The 12,210-nt window shown below is 45.6% G+C and overlaps 1 protein-coding gene across 1 annotated transcript in view; it reads right to left on the bottom strand.

Moving 5' to 3' along the window:
* Window positions 1–12,210, bottom strand: part of SS18L2 (SS18 like 2) — a 389,778-nt gene that overhangs the window by 24,947 nt on the left and 352,621 nt on the right. The gene's annotated exons all lie outside the window — the stretch shown is intronic.

The raw sequence follows: 12,210 nt of genomic DNA, 5'->3' as shown, positions 1-12,210 counted from the left end.
AGAATACTTGCAGGTCAATATATAAAGGCTTGACAAAGCTTGTGAGTAGCAACCAAGGAGCCTTGATAGCCAATGTGAAAACTGGATATTGCTGCTAATTTTACTCTGACCATAGAAGCCATAGCCCCTTTATCGAAAAGTGTAGCTAAAAACTGTAGAACATCATGAATTGGAGCAAAAGAAAGGTTCAAGGTCATTCTGGACTGCCCAATACATACATCTCTTCCATTTACTAGAGTAAAGCTTTAGTTTAGAAGGTTTATGAGAAGACAACAGCACGTGTTGGACAGAGGAAGACAGAATTGGTTGTCTGTCTACTAATGGAATTGAAGAAACCAAGCTGTCAGCTTGAGATGTGGAATGTTAGGATGAACCATGCTTGTTAGGTGAGAGATCTGGAGTTGGATCCAGAATCCAAAGCTCTCGAATTAGGTGAGGCCAAAGGAAGGGGAACCAAATCTGTAGAGGCCAATAAGGTGCAATGAGGATAACTATGCTCTTCAACCTGACTGCTTTCTGTAGGAACTTGGGAATTAATGGAATTGGTGGAACTTGGGAATTAATAGAATTGGTGGAAAGGCATATAGGAGACGGGGGGGGGGGGCAACTGTGAAGAGCATCCCTCAGTAACGCCCCCTCTGGAGGGGGGGGGGTGGATCAGAACAAAAAAAAAAAAAAGGAGTTGCTGCACTTGTTTAGGGGAGAAGCAAAAAGATCACAGCATGGCTGACCCCATCTTCAGAATATCCCTTCCGACACTTTCTGATTGAGGCTCCATTCACGAGGTAAAAGTATGCACCTGTTTAATTTGTCTTCCATCACACAACTTCCAACAGGCTTCTTATAGCAGCGCACATTCTGAGTTCTCCCACTGCCACACTCGGAGCTTCTCGACAAAATGGGTAGAAACTGGTTCTCCTTTGTTGATGTACCAAACTACTGACATGTTGCCCATTTGAACTGCAATTGGCCCAGAGGGAAGAGCATCCTGGAAGGTCTGCAATGCTAAATGCACTGCTCACATCTCTAGGACACCAATGTGCAAACTGACCGCTACTGAGGACCAGATGCCTTGAAACATCCTCTCCAGACAATGCACCCCCCAACTGGGAAGCGTCTGTGGTCACTGTGGCCTTAGGCAGAGAGAGAATGAAAGGACTACCCTACAAAATTTAATCCAATTAAATCCACCACACAAGATCTCTTTTGCAGATACTGGTGATTTTACTTAGCACTGACATTGGTTAAAAAAAGAATGGACCACTGAGTTGCAAGCAGCCACTGTAAAATTCTCATTTGAAATCTGGCCAAGGGAACAAGTGTTATCAATGCTGCCATGTACCCCAGCGCCTGAAACTATTGTGGGGGAAGGAAGGCAACTGCAGTCTGTGTTTAAAGAAGCCCCTATGAAATCCACTGTGTATTGGTTCTAGGTGAAATTTTTTGTAATTTATGGTTATGCCGAGGAAAGAGCATGTTTGGAGAACTTTTCCTCTTGCCTCTAGCAGTCTATGTCTGGTCGCGGCGGTGATGAGACAGTCAAATATATGAAAACACCCATAATCCTTGCAGCCTCAAGTGAGCTGCTACTACTGCCATGCATATGGTGAACACCCTGGGGGCTGTGGTGATGTCAAAGGGCAGTACTCTTGATTGGTAGTGACTAGCTCCTAGCCGGAAATGGAAGAACCTTTTGGATCGTCTATGCATCTTTATGTGATAGTATGCATTATGAAGGTCTATAGAGAACATCCACTTGCCCTGTTCCAATAAAGGAAGCATGGACTGAATAGTGACCAGGAATTTGGTTCGTCAAACTGATTTCTCTTAAGACTGCTGAGATCCAAAATCTGTCTCCAGTCCCCCTGTCTTTTTTTGGTACTAAAAGAACCTAGAGTAAATTCTGGATTCTCTCTGGTCTGGTGGGACCTCCTGGATGACTTTCTAGAAGATTTTGTATTTATAGTGTTGCTTGTTCACTTTCACTGGGTAGAACATCTGAGATCTTTTTGTAAGTGGACGGAGGAAGGGAAAGGTACAATATAGCTTATAACCTCTGGATATTATCCTCTACACCCATTTATCAGAAATTATCTGTAGCCAGATTCCTGATGCAGGGACCAGTGACCCCTGACAAAGTACAGTTTTGTACCTACCATAAATGTAGATGTCCGAGAGGTATGCATCTGCAGTCCTAACATATGGGTTGTCCTGCCTCAGGCAACCCTTCGGTCGGCCGGATTCCAAAGTCTGGGTCTGGCCTCGGCTGGATGTCGCACTTCATCCGACGTCATAGCTGCTGTGAATTGGGTATAAAGGCATCAGCCGACGCCATTTTCCTCAGTGTTTCTTGCCCCAGATGCCAGGTGCCCTCTAGGAAGGCTAAATTTGGATAAATGCAAATGATTCCAAACAGTATAGGGCAAACAATATAAACATGTATATACATATATACAAACAAATACACCATAATAGATTCCCCCAGCTAGCTACAAGATGGGCAAATACCCTAGGAGTACCACAGAGGGGAAGGAGGGTGGGTAATCCTGACTGCAGATGCATACCTCTCGGACATCTACATTTATGGTAGGTACAAAACTGTACTATGTCTTTCAAGGATGCATCTGCAGTCCTAACATATGGGTAGAATACCATAGCCAAACTGGGGGAGGAGGCACTAAGATGATTATGGTGTAGCTGAGATCCCTTGCAAAACAGCAGTTGCAAAACCTGCTCGGGATCTGGAGTATAAAGGTAGATTAGAATGCTTGGCAAATGTATGCACGGAGCTCTAAGTAGCAGCTTCTAAAATGTCTTTGGTAGCCACTACTCGTAGGAAAGCTGTAGTAGTGGCTGTAGCTCTTGTGGAGTGAGGTCTGATGTTTTCTGGAGTTGTCTTTCCATGAAAAGAGTAACAAAATCTAATGCAATTTCCTATCCATTTTGAGATTGTCTGTTTTGAAATTGCTTTTCATTCCATTTCTGTTGCATATGCTACCAGAAGCTGGTCAGTTTTTCTGCTGTTCTTGGTTCTGTCCAGATAGTAGCGCAATTGTCTGTGTACATCCAAGGTATGTAATAGTCTTTCCCCCCTGTTCTGTGGGTTGGGGAAGAATGTTGGTAGATGGATTGCTTGGTTCAATGATACCCTGGAGACCACTTTTGGCATAAAAGTAGGGTTAGTTCTCAAGGACACTCTATCCTGATGGAAGATAAGGAAGGGCTGTACTGCCATTAATGCCTGTAATTCAGAAACCCTTCTTGCTGAAGTGATTGCAAGCAGGAAAGCAGTTTTCCAAGATAAGAATTGTAATTCTGCTGTTGCTGCTGGTTCGAAAGGGGGAAGTGTTAACTTTTCCAACACAAAGTTAAGATCCCATGTAGGCAAAGGTGGCTTCCTTGGAGGTTTTACATTTTTAATTCCTCTCAGAAACTGCCTGAGTAGAGGATGAGAGAAGACTGGAGGATCCATGTTGTATTCTGCTGAAATTGCTGATGCATGAATCTTAATGGAAGAGTAAGACAGGCCATTGTGGAAAAGTTCTGCTAAGTATTCCAGGATGTTAGCTATGTTTGCCAATGATACATTTTCTCCTTTTGCTGCACTCCAAACGAGGTATCTTTTCCATTTGGCTGAATAAGTCTTCCTTGTGGAGGGTCTGCGAGCCTCCAGGATAATGTCTTTAACCCTCTGAGATAAATCTGGGTTATTTTGCTTTATGTAATACTCCAAGCAGCTAGCTGTAGTGTTTTCAAGTTTGGATGTAGGATCTTGTAGTTGTTCTGTGTTAGCAGTAAAGGAACTAAAGGTAGATGCCATGCGTGTGTCCGAGACATGCTCCTCAGTAGCGGGTACCAATGCTGCCTCGGCCAGTCTGGAGCTATCAGGATGATCCTTGGGTGATCTTCTTTGATCTTCAGTAGCACTTTGTGCATCAAAGGAAGAGGTGGGAATGCATATGCTGTCAGGTTTTCCCAACTGAAGGATAGGGAGTCCACCTTCCAGGCAAGTGGGTGATATGTCCTTGTGCAGAATTTCCTCAATTGGTGGTTGTGTGGGGATGCGAACAGGTCTATTTCTGGTAGTCCCCATTTTTTGTAATGGTTTTGAAGATGTCTGGATGCAGCATCCATTCGTGGGCATCCGTGGTAGTTCTGCTTAAAGGTGTCTGCTAGTATATTTTCTTTTCCTGGCACAAATTTTGCCTGGAGTTGAATGTTGAGGTTCAGAGCCACATTCCACAGGTCCATAGCCATCCGGCATAGAGGATATGAGTGCGTGCCTCCCTGTTTGTTGATATACCACATGACTGTGGTGTTGTCCGTCCTTATCAGCCAATGACCCTGTTGAAGAAAAGGTCTGAATGTCTGAAGTGCCTGTTTCACTGCCAGCATCTCTTTTTGATTTATGTGTAGGTTCAGCTGGTCTTGTGTCCATAGGCCTTGTATACACTTGCCCACCATGTGCGCCCCCCAGCCTAGGTCTGAGGCGTCCGTGGTGATAGTCTGGCTGGGGTGAGGTTTGTGGAAAGGCAGTCCTCTGTTCAACTGACAGGCCTGAGCCCACCACAGGAATTCTTGCTTCAGGCATGGTATTATTGGAATCTGGGCTTCTAGACTGTGCTTGTGTTGAGACCATACATTCCTTAGGTACCATTGCAACTTTCTCATATGCAGCCTGGCATGTGGAATCAATATTATGCAGGATGCCATGTAACCCAGGGCTTGCAGGACTTTCCTTGCTGTAAGCTGGTTCTGTGTTGTTAATGCCATGAAATAGAGTGGTAGTTGCTTTTGCTTTTCTGCTGTGAGAAATGCCATCTGATTTGATGTGTCCAGTTCTGCACCCAAGAATGTTATCCTTCGGGATGGTACCAGCCTTGACTTTTTCCTGTTGACTGTGTATCCCAGGGCTTGCAGAAGTTGTATAACCTTTTCCAAATCTTTTGTTAATTTGGTCTTGTTGTCCGCTTGTATTAGGCAGTTGTCCAGGTATGGATAAATCTGAATTCCCTGAAGCCTGCAATGAGCAATTACTGATGCCAGGCATTTCGTGAATACTCTGGGCGCAGTAGATAAGCCAAAGGGCAATGCTGAGAATTGATGATGCTCTGATCCTGCAAGAAATCTGAGGTATCTTCTGCAATCTGGTCGTACAGGGACGTGCAGGTATGCCTCCTTGAGATCTAGAGTCACCAGCCAAGACTCCTTGCCCAGCATGGGAAGAAGTTGCTGTAGGGTCAGCATTTTGAATTTTGGAACAATGAGGTATGTGTTCAGAGCGGACAGGTCGAGAATAGGTCTCCATTGGTTTTCCTTCCTTGGTACCAGGAAAAGTCTGGAGTAAAATCCTTGTCCTTGTTCCATAGGCGGTACCTTTTCTATAGCTCTCATCCTTAGTAAGTGGTTGATTTGTACTAGAGCGTTTGTTTTTTGGTTTGGTGGTAGGTTTGGCATTCCTCTCTTTTTTGGTAGAGTGTGGAAGTGAAACCTGTAGCCTTTGTCTATTGTCTGTAAAATCCATTTGTCTCCTGTAATGTAATGCCAGTTTAAGGAAAATAAGGCTAGCTTTCTGCCTAAGGGTGCTTCCAGTTGTTCCCTGGTAGGTGGTATCAGAGTCAAGTCATTGTGTTTGTCCTGTGGAAGTGGTAGTAGCTGGATCTGTGGCAGAACTTCTCTGGTTGTTAGGCTGCCACTGACGTCCCCTGTAAGCACCTCTGGATTGACCTCGGCCTCTTGGGTGCCTATTTCTGCCTCTCTGAGCTCTGGAGGTGTCTGGAAAGGACCAATTCTTCGAAGGCCAATTTCTACTAAACCTTGGAGGCTGGACCTGTAAGAAGTCCTTGACTGTTTGGACAGATTTTGCTTTTTCTTCCACCTTCTTAAGCACTTGCTGTGCAGGGGAGCCAAACAAACTTTGTTTCTCCATGGGAGCATCTAGGAGCTTTGACTTTACATGGTCTGGTAAGGATTGCTCTTTTAACCATGCATGCCTTCTGATCACTGTTCCTGTCATAGCTGATCTAAAGGAAGCCTCCAGTGCATCATAGCCGCATTTTAAGGAATGATTACTGACCTGCTGAGTGTTATGTACCAAATCCTGAAGGGACTTACGGTCTATAGGTTCAGGAGAGGACAGTTTTTTTATTTAGCTGGTCTAACAAAAATTCCTGATACTGAATCACGTGGAATTGACAGTTTAAGGCCCTAGCCGAAAGAGTAGCAGAAGTATAAACTTTTTTACCCCATCTCTCCAATGCTCTAGATTCTCTTTCAGAGGGGAGGGGGTTTTTGGCAGAGGGAGCTGCTACAGCTTTGGGGCCCTGTGAAATGGTTTCAGGATCTGCAATAGGAGCCTTATACAAGTGAAAGTGTGTGTCCGGGACCCTGTAATATCTGTCGGGCTTGGCAGGGGCCGGGGGAAAAGAGTCAGGAGCAGTACAGGCATCATTAAATGCATCATCAACAACGGTTAGTACTGGAGGAATGGCTAAAGGCCTATGCTGTGGTAAATGTAAAAAGGTTCTTAGCCTTTTCCTTGAATCTGAAAAATCCTGGCCCTGCCATTGAAAATGCTCTCTCATAGCATGTAAGGTTTCCCCAAAAGAAAATTCCTCAGGAGGAGAGGCGGAAGGGATGGAGTCTTCTGCATCAGCATCCTCATAAGGTGAATATGGGCCTTCTGGAGGATCTGAATTTTCTGAATCATCTGAGGAATAGTCTGTAGATACAGGATCCGGGGGCTCTGCTCTAGGCCTCTTCTCTGGAGGGGGTTGAGAGGCCCTGTCTGGGTGAGGTTGGGATCCCCTGATCAAAGAAATGAGATCCTCAGCCAGGCTGAGCATTTGGGAACTAGAGGCAGGCCTGTGGGGGGTTTTAGCAAGCAAGGCCTTAGAAGATTTAGCTGCTTTAGCCCTAGAAAAAGCCTTGATAGACATAGATGCAGAGGGCCTAGCAGCTCCACGTGCAGGAGTAGATATGTCTAAAGGAATAGTATCTGATAAATCCTGGGTGCCTGCTACAGCAGGGGAAATTTCAGTAGTGGATTCAGCCATGCTGTGTGAGGCCTCGGCTATCGGAGGCATGCTTTCGGCCGAAGGAAGAACCGAGGACTCTGTTTCAGCCGAAACCGAGACACTCACGGTTGGCTTAACCGTGGTTTCGGCCGAAACCGCGGACCGCGAGTGTCGGTCCTTTTCCTTACGCTTTTTAGCTAATTGTGAAGTCTGAGTCTCCGACGGCATTTTGTAAGCAAAAGCGGGACCGAAAAACTCCTCTGCAAACTCCGACCGACGTCTAAGTGTCCGTCGGTTGAAGGAAGCACAGGCTAGACAAGCTGATATGTTGTGGTCTGGGCCTAAGCAAGGAAGGCAGTAAGAGTGGAAATCCTTATGAGGTATTTGTATCCCACAAGTTAAACAATTATTTACTTTTTCTGACATCGGCTGAGGCAAGAAAGAGTCCCCAATGGGGTACTTAGCTTTTTAGAAGTCTTCGGTAGTAGAAATCTCTGGATCTGACCGACCGGCACTTGCGAACAGCTTCTGCTTCGGGCACCGCGCGGCAAGAAAGACTGAGGAAAATGGTGTCGGCTGATGCCTTTATACCCAATTCACAGCAGCTATGACATCGGGTGAAGTGCGACATCAGCCGAGGCCAGACCCAGACTTTGGAATCCGGCCGACCGAAGGGCTACCTGAGGCAGGACAACCCATATGTTAGGACTGCAGATGCATCCTTGAAGGACATCCTCCTTTCAGGAGTGCTGAAAGGTCTTACCAAAGAATCTCTGTACCCTTGATTTCGCAGGCCCCCTATCACGGGGGCAGCATCTTCCATTAGTGTTTCCCCCTCTGCCCAGGGGCAAGAGGGAGCAGCATCTTCCATTAGCGTTTCCCCCTCTGCCCCTGGGGGAACCACCACCACATGTGTCCTGAGAAGACCCTTGGGATTTCCTAAACCACATTTTCCCACCACTGCGTTGATTCATTGAGGGATCTTTGTGGAGTGGAAAAACATACCCACAGCAGAAATGGGGTTTTCCCATATTTCCCACACCTGGTCAATGTGTCTAACTTTAGGGACAAAAGGAAACGCAGTCAAAAGGAGGACTGACAAAGACTAAAAAGGCTCTGGAAAATACCACAAGCCCATCCAAGCATGTCTTTATGGCAATGCCTAAAACCACTGCTCGTCATTACTTCAGCTATATATGAAATAAGTCTCATGGGAGAATTAGAACTTGAATTTAGGATGGCCAATGGAGAGGTAACTTGACTCCCAAACTCTTAAAATGGCTCCTAAGAGAATATCAAAGTTCTTTGATCAAATCCCAAATCTTTCCATAGTCCACGACTCCTTGTTTGAGGATGGATTGAGGAATGGTCCTCCAATAGTTCCTATTTTGTGGCTGCCACCACAACCATGGCATCCACAGGCAAACCCTTTGTCCAGAATAGCTTATCCTCATGGGCAGTGAATTCTGTCCAGTCACCAGAGGATTGGCTCAATGGAATCAAGGGCCTTCCATGCCAGAGAGACCAACTCAATCAGCTCATCGGTGGGTGGAATTACCCAGGAAGTAGATGGACGGGTACCAAAGCCCTGCCGGTAAAGATTCCCTAGACAAAGGAACTGTTGGACTACCAATCACCTCTCTGCTTAAGGATTTCTAGGATGTCATCAAATCAAACATCACTAGGAGACGACATTGTGTATCCTTTACCCTCATCGAAATCAGTGTGTTCCGAAATACCTTCTTATGGAAAATCCAAGTGTTTCCTCTTGCACTTCCTAGGGACCTCCCCAGTGGGGTGTTCTGAGGTACTGAAAGAAGAGAGTGCACCCTGCTGGAAAAACCTGAGGCTTTAGTGCTCGCTGTCCCAGTGGAGGCAATGGTTGGGTTCTGAACGAAAATGGTGACAGCGTTGGCTGTTCAGAGAAGGAAGGAACCGACTGATGCAGACATGGCTCGCCCCATAGCCTTGAAAGCAGATCCTCAGAGAAGGAAAGGATCCTATATCTGAGAGGACGAACCTGAGCCATAGTGACTCTGCATGCAGACGAGATGCCTCCAGAAGCCGAAGCTGGAGCCAAGCTTATCTGTGCCAAAGTGCAGAGATGGCTCAAAAAAAAAAAAAAAAAAATCACAGAGTTGACTCCAGCCCCTCGGAACAGACAGGACAGATAACTTTGAGGGGTCTCTGGTTCCGACTGAACCAAAGAAAGAACAGCTGTGTACACTTGCCATAAATGTAGATGTTAGAGTGTACTCACTGTTGCAGTCATTACATTTGGGTAATCTGCTGGCAGGTTGCCCTCAGTCGGCAACAAAGTCTTGGGTCCTGCGTCAGTTGCTGTCCGTTCTTCCATGATGTCAGGTCGTCAGGGGTATAAAAAGTACAGTTTTGTACCTACCATAAATGTAGATGTTCAACTGTATTCACTGCTGCAGTCATTACACTTGGGTTATCCTGCCGTCAGGCGGTTCTGCAGTCGGTCAGAGTTCCAAGGTCTTGGTCCGGCGTTGGTTGCTGTCGCTTCTTCCCTGACGTCAGTGCATCAGGGGTATATACAAGATGCAGCAGACGACAATTTCTTCAGTTTTTCTTGCCCCAGATGTCAGGTGCCCCCAAATAGGTAGGCAATACATATTGCTAATAAAACATACATAAAAATAAAAATAATACCTTCAGTTACAAGCAAATACACAACATAGGTTGTATAGGATAGAAAGGTATAGGTAAGTCCCAGCTAAGAAAGAGGGGATGGAGGGAGGGTAACCTGGACTGCAGCAGTGAATACACTTGAACATCTACATTTATGGCAGGTACAAAACTGTACTATGTTCATCGTGTTTCACTGCTGCAGTCATTACACTTGCTTTGAATCCCAAAGCTGAGGTTGGGTGGCTGGGTCTATAAAGGATTCGGGGTGGATTTGAGGCCCTGCAGCACTGCAGTGGCAAAAGCCAGCTCTGGATTTAGAGTAAAGAGGCAAGTGGTAATGCTTGGTAAAGGTGTGCATTGAACTCCAAGTTGCAGCTTCCAAAATATCCTTGGTAGGTACTCCTCTATGGTAGGCTGCTGAAGTGGCTGTTGCCCTGGTAGAATGTGGCTTAATATTACTAGGTACAGTTTTTCCATGGTGTGTGTAGCAGAAACTGATACAGTTTCCTATCCATTTTGAAATGGTCTGCTTCAAAATAGCCTTTCCCTGTGATCCTGCAGCATATGCTACAAACAATTGCTCAGTTTTCCTGAAAGCTTGTTTTGTCCAAGTAGAAGCGTAGCTGCCTGTGTATGCCCAATAAGTGCAGAAGTCTCTCCCCCTTATTCTGGGGATTGGGATAAAATGATGGCAAGTGAATAGTTTGGTTAAGAGCCACACTGGATACCACCTTTGGCATAAATGTAGGCTTTGTTCTTAAAGAAACCCTGTCCTGATGAAAAATGATGAAAGGTTCCACTGCCATTAGTGCCTGTAATTCTGAGACTCTTCGTGCTGAGGTTATTGCCAGAAGCAGAGCAGTTTTCCATGACAAAAAATTTAATTCTGCTGAATTGGCTGGCTCAAAAGGAGGTAAAGTTAGTTTTTCCAAGACAAAGTTAAGGTCCCAGGTTGGTGTTGGTGCTTGCCGGGGCGGTCTTATGTTTTTAGCCCCTCTGAGGTACTGTCTTAGTAATGGATGAGAGAAAATAGGGGGATCCGTGTTGTAATGAGCTGAAATGGCAGAGGTGTGGATCTTAACACATAAAAAGTATAGGCCTTTGTCCAGCATTTCAGTTAAGTATTGTAATATCCGAGGAATATTTGGAACAAGAGGGTCAAAGCCTTGAGCCTGGTTCCAAGCGCAGAATCTTTTCCACTTTTCTGAATAGGATTTCCTGGTACTGGGCCTCCTGCCCTCCAAAATGACATCCATAACAGCTTTAGAGAGAGGTGTTGGCTGCTTGGCTAAGTAATCTGCCATGCAGCCAGATTTAAGGTTTTGAGCTGGCTGTGCAGGATCTGATTGTTTTGTTGAGTCAAAAGATGAGGAATTTGAGGTAACATCCATGCTGAGCCTTGAGCAAAGTTCTTTAAGATTGGGTACCAGTGCTGGTGTGGCCAGTCTGGGGCAATCAGGATCACTTTTGGCCTCTCTTGCCTGTCTTTTAGGAGTACCTTTGAAAGGAGAGGCAGTGGTGGGAAGGCATAAACTTTTAGGGATTTCCAGCTGAATGAGAGAGTATCCACTTTCCATGCTTGTGTGTGGTAAGTCCTTGTGCAGAATTTCTGTAGATGGCAGTTCAGAGGGGAGGCAAAAAGATCTATGTCTGGGCACCCCCATTTTTGTGTTATCATGCTGAATACTTGTGGATTTAATTTCCATTCGTGAGGATCCATGAAGTTTCTGCTCAAGTCTGCCAGAGTATTTTTCTTTCCTGGCAGGAATTGTGCTTGCAGATGATAGATCAGTGCTGTGTTCCACAAAGTCATGGCTTGTCTGCAGAGGGAATAGGAATGTGTGCCCCCTTGCTTATGTACCACATAACTGTGGTGTTGTCCGTCTTTAGTAATAGTTGTCCTGGATGCAGAAGGCCCTTGAAAGCTGTCAGGGCATTTTGTACAGCTAGCATCTCTTTTGGTTGATGTGAAGATGCATTTGGTCTGCGGCCCACTTGCCCTGAACACATTTTCCTGCCATGTGTGCTCCCCAGGCGTAATCCGATGCATCTGTTGTTAGTGTCTGCCTGGCTGTGGGTAAAGTGAAAGGCTGTCCCTTGTTGTGGTGACATGCCTGTGCCCACCATCGAAACTCCTGTTGTAGGCAGGGAGTAAGTGGCATTACTGCTTCCAAACTGTGACAGTGTTGAGTCCAAACACTTTTTAGATACCATTGTAATTTCCTCATATGCAGTCTGGCATATGGTATTAGTAGTATGCAGGACGCCATGAACCCAAAGGCCTGCAGAATTTTTCTTGCAGGGAGTTGGGTTTTTGTTGTCATCAATTGAGTCAGTTGTCTTTGCTTGTCTGGGGTGAGATAAGCCATCTGGGCAGTTGTATTTAAGCTTGCTCCCAGGAATATTATCTGCTGTGAGGGCACTAGTTTTGACTTTTCGTTTATTGTGTACCCTAGGCCCATTAGTAATCTTTTTTTTACAAACGCCAGCTGCTTTAGTAGAATGTCCTTGCTCTCTGCTTGAATAAGGCAGTCGTCCAAGT

The sequence above is a fragment of the Protopterus annectens genome, chromosome 8.part0 (genome assembly GCF_019279795.1).
Source record: "Protopterus annectens isolate FY-2018-M chromosome 8.part0, PAN1.0, whole genome shotgun sequence".
Taxonomy (NCBI): domain Eukaryota; kingdom Metazoa; phylum Chordata; order Ceratodontiformes; family Protopteridae; genus Protopterus; species Protopterus annectens.
This window is presented reverse-complemented; position numbering and strand designations above follow the sequence as displayed.